This window comes from Lepidochelys olivacea (genome assembly GCF_965140295.1).
Source record: "Lepidochelys olivacea isolate rLepOli2 genome assembly, chromosome: 3".
NCBI lineage: Eukaryota > Metazoa > Chordata > Testudines > Cheloniidae > Lepidochelys > Lepidochelys olivacea.
This window is the reverse complement of record NC_140413.1, coordinates 184752453-184762559: the sequence shown is the minus strand read 5'-3', so window position 1 is coordinate 184762559 and position 10107 is coordinate 184752453. Positions and strand designations below refer to the sequence as shown.

Here is a 10107-nt window from a genome sequence, read left to right as displayed (position 1 = left end):
TGATTCTATGACATACAGAGATGTCCTGAAGAGTGAAGGGCTCTCTCCCATTCTTCTTCCCCTCTGACATGGGTGTTGGGATGCAATCCAGACCAGTAAGAGTTGTGTCACTACTTGCCCTGCAGCCCGGGGTGTCTCACAATGCTTTGCTTCTGTAGTTCCCAACCTGGGATGCTCCCAACCAGCCTACACCCTGAGTGTCTATGTTTTAAACAGCCCTTGTTCATCAGCTCTGACCCCAGCAGATAGTCTACAGCTCCACTGTGGCTTCCACCAGCTGTGGTTACAACCAGAAAGGTGACACCAACATACTCCCAGTCTTGAATTTTTCTAAAATTGTGCTCTGCAACATCCAGCCCTCTCCTGGATAGTTCAGAGAAACAATAAGGTTTATTGTGCCTTTAAAAAGACCAAAAAAAAAATCACACCTTATTAACTCAAGTGGAGTAAATACACCCTTCCCTTCAAACACCACTGAGTTGGTTTATATTAAAACTAAAACAAATGTATTAATAATAGGACATAGGTTAAATGATGCCAAATAAAAGGAATAAAGTTAGAAAGGGTTACAAACAAATAATAGTGAAAACACGCATCTAAAAGTCTAAAACTTAATCTAGCAAGGTACAGACTTTGTTCAAGACAGTTTCTCTTACCAATCTTCCTTCTTCCCATCCATGGCTGACTTTCTCTCAGTCAGAACCTTTCACAGAAGTACAAGGGTCTGGCTTCCCTTGTCTGTCTAGGAGAAAGATCTTTGCCTAAGCAGGTTTCTTACCTATGTTTGGTTCCCAGAGACTTCAACCCCCTTTGGCTGAAGGACCCATCTTTCTCAGCTTGCAAGAGCTCTGTTCCCTTGTGTCTGTCTAGTGATAGATGCCAAAGGTGGCTTCTGTCCTTGCTTATATCTTCCAAAGTTTAATTTCTTGGTTTCAAAAGGCAAGATGACCTCATGCTGTTTTTCACTTCCTGTGGCTTTTCCACCCCCCTGCTGATTTCTGTGTAAATGGAGCTTCAATTGTTTCTCGTCACACCTTGTTTAATTTCACTGGAGACAGGTTGATGTCTGGGGAATGCATGTTTCCCCCTTTGTTTGATCACAGATTGTAAAGCCTCATACGAATGAGTACCCACAATTCCTTGCGCAGTAATAATACATACAATTCACAATGATATTAATCACCAGTGTGTCACAGGCTTTCATAAAAGACCTCACACAATATACTTTATAATACAGTAATATTTTATACAATCAGTTGATTCAATTGCTTATCAGTTGAGATTCAGCCCCCACATCTTTATTGATCAGTAAACATTTGCAATATATTTTTTGAAAAGTAAAACCCCGACCAAGCTTCTCGCCTGTCTCCTCCCCAACTTGTTAGCTTAGTTTACCTATTGTGTAAAAATCGACCTTCATTGTCTTTGCCTGAAGATCCTGCTGGTCAGAGAATCAAATACACATTCCTTTGCCTAGGCCAGACTGCTTATGCATTGCTTGCCAAACAAACAATTTTTAACAATATAATTCTAGTGCCTATTCATAAGTTTTTGTATGCACTCTGTGCATATATCATGCAAGAGTATCGATGATCAGTAAGCTGTTAGTTTTCTAATGATATCTTACATGACACCTTTTAGATATAGATTATAACCATAGTGAGTTGGGTACGCTGAATTGGTCACACCAGCTGAAACTCATTACCGGATATCAGTGAGCCCCTTGTCCTCTGGCATTGGGATGCCCTTAGGGTCACACCTCCCACCCACCCCCTTACAAAGCTGCAGGAGGGTTAGCCACAGGCTGACCTGGAGGCAGCAGATCAGAGCCCTCTTTCCTGAGCAAGGCATCTGCCACCATATTTTCTTTCCCCTGTGTAAAGAAACAACCTGTTTTGTCAGTTTTGTCTGTTTACGGTCTCCAGGACACAATAACTGACAGTATCCAAAATTTCTCCTAGCAACTTGTTACACACATTTCACAGTGACATTATTGACCAGTGTATTATTACATTTCAAACAATATAGTACATGTCACCTTTTAAATAAATATTATGACACCTGTACATGAGATTTAGTGAGTATGTCAGGCCTGATAAGAGATGCTGACAGAGAGGGAACCACAACTGGGCTGTTGTGTCCCACTTTCACTGCGGTTCCCATTGCTCCCTGGTCCATGAAGGGATCTAGTGAAAGACGTACCAAACCCCATAATCCCCAGGTGTGATATTATTGATTAAAATATGACCACGTATATCATTGTTGCTACCACTGCTATACAATTGCAACAAATTGTTGCAAGGTATGTCATGCAAGGTGTCAATGGAAAAGTTATCATTTGCTGAATATGATTATTAGTGTGCATGTATCATTTTCATATCTAAAGTTATGAATATTGACTATATACCTGTATTTCAAATGTGTTTGCTCCTGGGTAACACTCACAAGGTAGTTTACATCCACTCTAGTCAGCATGTTGTGAATGGACTATTCAAGTTGATGACACATCAACAAACACAATGGGCCATGGAAGAAGCTTATCCCCACCTAACGGACTTTCCTGTGGATGTTGCAGTCAGAATATGGGGAATGGCCCCTGCTATGACTCACTGAAGCATGCAAGGGCATGTGACCAGCTCAGGTGACACTGGACTCCATCTTGTGCCTGTACTTTTCCACTGACTGAACTGAGAGCACACCCACCATATGACAGAAAGTATAAAAGGCCCTGGAAACATCTCCATTTTGCCTCTTTCCTTCTCTAATCCCTGGACTATGGATTTATGGAAACATTCTAATCAAGGAACTGAGGTCCTTCCAATCATTCGGAAGCAACCATAGATTTAATGAGCCAGCAGTTTATGCCATCACTGCTTCAAGCTTGATCCACAAACTTTGCAATTATTGTATGTATTTGATTCCTTTAACCAATTTTAACTCTCACCTCTCTTTTTTCTTATAAATAAACCTTTAGATATTAGATACTAAAGGATTGGCAACAGTGTGATTATTGTGTAAGATCCGAGTTATATATTGACCTGGGTATGTGGCTGGTCCTCTGGGATCAGAAGAACACTTTAGTTGATGAAATTGGTTTTAAATAACCACTCATCATTAAGTCTAGTGTCCGGGAGGTGAAACCAGGTCTGGGATACCTAAGGAGACTGCATTTCTGATTTCTTGACAACCAGTGTGATGAGACAGAAGTTTACTTTTGTTCCTGGTTTGGTATATCTTATGGAAGAATAACCACCAGTTTTGGGTAGCAGTTTTTCCTGAATCTGGTATTCTCAGTGGTTGACCCACTGAGGCGTGGTCACACCAGATTACAGTCACTCTATTTAGGGAGGGAAGATTAGAGCTCCCTGACCCTTCAGGCTGCCATGATCCCCAGTCCCATCAAAGAGTCTGGGGAATAGGGTCTTATTCTGGTCATCCCATCAGCTTCTGTTGCTCTCAGGAGTCAGGAATCCTGGGAAGCTACCATCTTGTTCCAAGCTCAGAAACAGCAGCAGATCTGCTGTTGTGTTCCTGAAAAACACCCTCTTCCAGGGCAGGGCAAAAAAATCACATACCTAAAGGCATCCCAGAACAAAGAGTAAGAGTGATGTCATCATGAAAGTGACAGAAAGTGAAAATAATCAACAAACCAATGAAAGTGAATACACAAAGTGCTTTCAAAAGAACAAAGTAAAGTGAAAAAAGTCTTTTTTGGCTAACTTCTCTGTTACACCAATAGTAGGTGTTACTTGGTATGGTAGAAATAAAAAATTGTCAGAAAATACGATTTTCAAGTGGATGCTGTTTTGATCTATTTTACAGAGAGGGGATATTAATCATTACACCAATTTAGTCTATAAAACCTGCAATAACCTCTTTAACTTCCATCAGAATATTAGCCAGAGATGGGCCGAACAGACCTTGACATAGTCTCACCTGAACAGCAGCACTGTTTCAGTATTCAGAGTAGCAGCCGTGTTAGTCTGTATTCGCAAAAAGAAAAGGAGGACTTGTGGCACCTTAGAGACTAACCAATTTATTAGAGCATAAGCTTTCGTGAGCTTTCAGTACTTTACTGAAGTCCTAAGATTGTAGGGACCTAGCAGAGTAGCTGACAGGGGGCGCAAAAGGGGCAGCGCTCTAAAGGCAGCTGGGTACAAGCCAGTACTGGCGGCCACTTTTTACCAGTACGCTGTACCAGCCTGTATCGGCTTACTTTACCTCCTGAGCAAATTAAATGTGTAAAAACGCTGCGTGCCTATGATCATTGCGTCTTCTTCCGTAGGCTGGCTCCATCTTAGACGCTCAGATTCCCCGGCTGCGATCCAGGCTCCGAGCTTGGCCTATAGCCCGGCCTGTGGGGCTGCAGCCGCGGCGCCTAGGGCCCTCCCTGCAGCAGGGCTGAGAGCAGAGGAAGCTCCGGCCTCCTGCATTGTGCGCCGGCCCCCACTCCCTCCTCCTCCGCCAGTCTAGAGCGTGTCCTCCCGGGCGGTGGCCGACGTTAGCTAAGGCTGCGATCCCGGGCGCCGCGCAGTGCACACGGGTAAGGGGGTCCCGGCGCAACAGAGGCAGCAACGCCCCGCCGGGCAGGGAGTACTGACTCCGGCCTGAGGCAGGGAGCAGCTGTCCGGCATGGGGTCCGACTGCAGCCGGAGCGGGCAGGGGGAGATGGGAGCCGTCAGTCCCCTTGCGAGTTTGGGCTGTTCGCCCCCTGGGGCACTCGGGAGACCTCCGGCGTCAGTTACTTTGTGCCGTGGCCAGCAGGGCTGGGGAGAGACTGCGGCCAGGGCTGAGCTGCTGTGCGCGGCAGCTGAGCTGATCACTGCCGGGCCCGGGCCCGGGCCCTGGCCCTGGGCCACCCTTCCTGCGTGGGCTTCCCACTGGACTCCACGCCCTTTGCCAGGGTGGGAAGGAGGCGGTGGGGCTCGGGCGGGAGCTGGAGCTTTAGGACCCTAGGAGTGGGAAAGGTCCCCTCCGCTGCTGGCTCGGACTAGTTGATTATGATTAGGCTTCTTGCGTTCGCTGAATAATTGCAGGCTCGTCAGGCAAGTCGTGTGCTTCTGTTCACAAAGTTGAAAATTGTCATTTGCAGCAAGTTGAACTTCATGCAAAGTGCAAACTCTCGCAGTAGCTGTTGAGAAGTGTAGTGTAGCTTGTGTACTAACAGGAACAGCACTAACTACTATCCTCCTCCCTGGTTGTGTGGAAAATGCCAGACAGTTTCTTTCTGAATGCTGCTGTTCCCAAAGTCAGAGCTCAGGGGCGCCATTTCGGATTTTGGTTGGAGGGAGAGGGCAACTTTAACCGTGATTCCAAGGCCTCCTTAGGCATCTGACAACTCTAGGTTTTTTTTTTTTGCAGATAACTTAGAAATTACCTTAGAGAAGCACTGTATCTAATTCTTATATAAAAAGGGGGGTTACCTGATAAGAGCACTGTATCTAATTCCTATATAAAAAAGAGGATTTAATGAATATTAGACCCACTCAGGTCTAATACTAACACATGTTCTCACATCTTGTGTCAAGTCACTTAAGTAACACTGATTAGGTTTAAATGTTTTAGGTATATTCTTTGTTACTAACTCTTGAATATAACAATTGAAGCAAAATTGAAACAGAAAAATCTAGATTAGTTTCTATCACTTTTTTGCAGTTCAACAAATTTGGAATAGATCATTTAACTTTGGAAACATCTTACTAGGGCAAGTCCCCCATGAGTTTATACTGCACCTGCCTGGGGCTCTAGAGGTGTCACCTTATGACAAATAACAGACTAGAAACTAACCTTAAACAGGAGTGAAACTGACACTTTCAAGTCACTTTCACAGTATTGCCAATCCCAAATGTTCAAAAATCATGAATCAGGCTCACCAGAATCATGAGATTGGTTTTAAAATCGTGAGATTATGTGAAAATAACAGATTTGGAGTTCTTTTTATTTGCCTTCTACTTTTTGAGCCTTTAAGGTGCACTGGAGTCACATTTTGAAACTTTCTCCACAGCCACTGTGGAGGACTAGAAACTTCATTTTTTTTTAAGAATGAAGGCTGAAATCATCACATATCCACTTGACTCCAGGAGCTGGGGCTTTACAATGATCATGAGACTCATGACAAAATCATGAGAGTTGGAAACGCTGCTTTTACTTCTGTTTAAAAGCTAGTTTCTTTCCAGAAGCCTCTTAAACACAACACTACAGGGGGTTGCAGCTCTCACAGGAGAATATTTAAAACCAAACACCAAGAACATTTTATATTTTAAAGCTGAGAAAAAAACTGAGACTTCTGAGGTATATCAGGGCCACTGCAGGCTGGAAAAGAAAATAAACAGGCAGAGGAGATCTGGGGAGCTCTTCCTTTAGAAGGAAAGTTGGAGGGTCAAATCTTCTAGTCCTTAATCAACTAAAACTTGTGTTGCTATCAGTGCCTCCACTCAGATGTAAACATCACAGTGAACATGTGATAACATGTGTGGTCAATAACTATACACGCCATACTTAAATATCTGAGCCTCTTTTACAGGCTAAACTTCCATATCCTTAATCACCAGCCCTTTCTTACCTTAATCACCCTGTCTCTGTTTGTAAACACAATACTGACTCCCTGCCTCAGGGGCATCTCTCCTCTGCAGAACTTACATTTCACGCTAAGGACTTGTCTACCCTGGCACTTTACAGCACTGCAACTTTCTCGCTTATGGGGGTGAAAAAACACCCCCCTGAGTGCAGCAAGTTTCAGTGCTGTAAAGCATCAGTGTAGACAGTGCACCAGCGCAGGGAGCCACGCCCCTCGTGGAGGTGTTTTTTTAGAGCCACGACTACACAAGCCACATTAAAGTGCTGCCACGGCAGCGCTTTAACATGGCCAGTGTAGGCTAGCTCTAATGCTGTACTGTAGTTAAGAGCTCCACCTGGGAGCTCGCATACCTTCTGTATGAAAGTCGGGGGAGGGGGTTCTGCCTTTCCCTGTCCCCCCTCATTGATGCCCTTGGCAGAGCTTTCTGCCTGTCCCGTCTTTACATTTGCCAAAGGATGTCACTCTTAAACCTCTCCTATTTTAAATGATGGTGAACTTAATTGTGGTCCAAAGTTTAAAATATGTTAACCAGTTGCTTATCTGCCATATTGCTAGCTCTGGCATAAATTTTCCAAATTCTTTATTTTTGTGCTGTTTTATAAGAACTACACCAGAGTGCCAAACTTGTGGGGAACAAACAAATACTGCAGTTTATGTGAGGCCAGCTTCTGGACTTCAAATTAAAAATTCCAGGGCCAAATTTTCTGCTGGGATAACTCCACTGAAGTCAGTGGAGTTACATCAGCAGGGAATTTGTCTTCCACTGTTCAAGGAGGCTGCTTCCTGGAGAATATTATGAAAGCAAAGTAATGTGGGAGCCTAGACTTCCCACTAACATACTTGGAGAATGATTGATCAAATTCCTTGGTTTCTTTCTTGCCTGTTCAGTATTCACTAAATGTTTAACTTTTTTCAGCTTGCCTTGAGAGAAACAAGGTTTAGCACAGTAGTGTTCGTGCTACTGGCTGTAGTTAAAATTGTCAACATTTTCCATTATTAGTGAAATTTTCACAGTGGCTAAAATGTAGCCAGTAGTTCTGGCATGAGGGTTTATTTAGTTTAGTTTTAAAAACCTTATTTTTAAGAGATTTTGTTCTACCACTTTTATTACAGAAAGGTAAAGAAAAAAGTCCTGATTACATTCAGTGCCAAGCATCTTCAACTCCTGTGGAAGTCAATGAGACTTTGGGTGCTGAGCACCTTGCAGAATCAGGTCCAGAGAGTTAGTTTTACTGGTTTAAGGTGGAATGCTCATTTTGCTTATGTATGTATGCTTAAGATGGGATATTCTTTCTGCTTATGTATGTATATATAGTGTTCTGATATTTGTGGGAAATAAAAGACTAGTTTCCTAAACTTGTTGGAAAAAATATTAGATACAATCTTTCAAATATGAATGCCTAGAATTAAATTCCTAAGTCTATATTTAGACACTGAGTAAGTGGCGTTATCGTCCCTTTGTTGGAAAACTGATGGTGGCTTGCTCTTCCAACAAACAGGAGATAGTAAGATTCTGAAGGTCAAAGGCTGCTGGAAACTTGTTTCATTGCTACAAACAACAGCTCCGTTTACTTTTAGCCCTATTAAGCCTGCTAGTATTGAACCTTGGAGCTCTGCTTAGGCCTTGTCTACACTGCCACTTTAACTTGTATTGCTCGGGGGTGAAAAAACACCCCCCCGAGCAATACAAGTTTCAGCGCTGTAAAGTGGTAGTGTAGACAGTGCACCAGTGCTGGAAGCTGTGCTCCCAGAGCTGGTAGCTACTCCCCTTGTGGGGGTGGTTTTTTTATGGGTTTATTTTTTTTTATGGTGCCGCGAGTACACAGCCATGTTAAAGCGCTGCCGCAGCAGCACTCTGCTTTAACGTTGGTAGTGAAGACATATCTTACATCAGAGGAAACTAAGGGAAAGAGCCTTCTTTCCCCATCTGGAGGCTGAGCCTCTTATAAAATTATTACAATTTAAGGGAGGGAAAAAGTAGGTTTTTGAATAAGAATAAACTTTTGATTGTCTACAGCATTGAAAGTATGTATACAGCAACAAAACATTTTGTGACCTTCATGTGACAACATAAAATCAAACTACTTCTTTGAATATTTGCATGAATACCCTGATGGAAATGAGCACTTAATATTATACTGTATAAATAGCTGTGGTTGAGAGCATAAAAATAGTTTGGCCATCATAGAGTATGGCCAGAAGTTACACTGGAGCAATATTAGGATTATAAATCAAGCCAACAGGAAATTCCAAGTTAAGGCAGATATTCTGCCCTTAATTAACATACACATATGAACTCCCCTCCCCTTCCCGCCCCCAATAACAAGAACACAGAATTTCTGTGACTCTGAGTTTTTTGGCTTGTTGCAATCTTAATGGACTGAACTTTCAGGCAGGCCTGCCGAAATCTAGGCTTCTAAATCCGTATTTAGACATTGAACTTGCAGCCCGTATGAATATAAGCCTAGTGGCAGACTTACTTAATTAAGCAAGTTAAAGAGCAAAACTCCACAATGAACTTCCCCTTGCTTCATATAGTTGAGAAATGAGATTTTATTGCTCCAAATAATTCTTTCTACTTCAATAGTATTTTCTATTTAGGGGTTTCAAAGCACTTCAAGGGTATAAGAGCAACACTATCAGTCACCCACAGTTTTTAAAGTTTTCTTGATAGGTATAAATATCACTCTCCCTACCGCCTTTAAGCCAGTCAGTGCAGCAAACATGTATCTTAAAAACATACACATCTCCACCCCAACTAAAACAGCAAATTATACATCTGGATGTGAATCCAAATTAGGCTCTTCCAGGGACCAGTTTTGATAGTTACTGACAGTGCACTCATCAAAAATTTGGTCTGAGTGAAGGCTATGAAGAAGCCATTGTCAGTAAATGTAAAAATATTGTGCTATACATTTATCTAATTAAACATATAACAATATAATTGTGCAGATTTCCTCTCACACTGGTATACCCTGTGATAACTGTTTTAAAGGCTTTAAGGAAGGCACTTGTGGTGTTCCTGTGTAGTTTAGGAGAGAGCATTGATCTGTTGAAAATATTAATTATAGCCCACATACAATGCTTTTCACACTGAAAGAGCTGCACAAACATGAAATAGTGTATTAGCCAGTAAAAATATATTAGCACTTTACATTTTCCTCTTGGCTGCTAAAATGTGGCATAGTTTGAAATGCTGGTTCAAAAACTGACTATTGTATAGCATGAGAAAGTAGCATATTACATTACTACAGGAACACTGTCCAGTTCAGAGCCATATTATAAATAGTTTTCTTACCTTTGTTATTAATAACAGCTTGCTGTAGATTATTAAAGATGGAAGCATTTAAAAACATCCTTTTCGTCATTTATTCTGTTTGTAACCTTTTGCACATCACTCAGCTTGGACAGTACAAATACCAGCTGAAAGGCCAGTTTTATAGTTGTTGTCCCCCCCTCCCCCTCCACAATTATCAATTACTGGTTCTCATGCACTACACTGGTGTTTAAGTGTTTGGGTCCTTAATATT

General features: G+C 42.3%; 1 protein-coding gene across 4 annotated transcripts in view; it reads left to right on the top strand.

Moving 5' to 3' along the window:
• Positions 1–4430: 4430 nt before the first annotated feature.
• Positions 4431–10107, top strand: part of STON1 (stonin 1) — a 66708-nt gene continuing 61031 nt past the window's right edge. Inside the window, exon 1 of one of the 4 annotated variants that reach the window (XM_084624204.1) lies at positions 4431–4543. The gene's annotated coding sequence lies outside the window, so the exon portion shown is untranslated. The remainder of the gene's footprint in view (positions 4544–10107) is intronic. The other 3 variants (XM_084624207.1, XM_084624205.1, XM_084624206.1) reach the window with 3 other exon arrangements.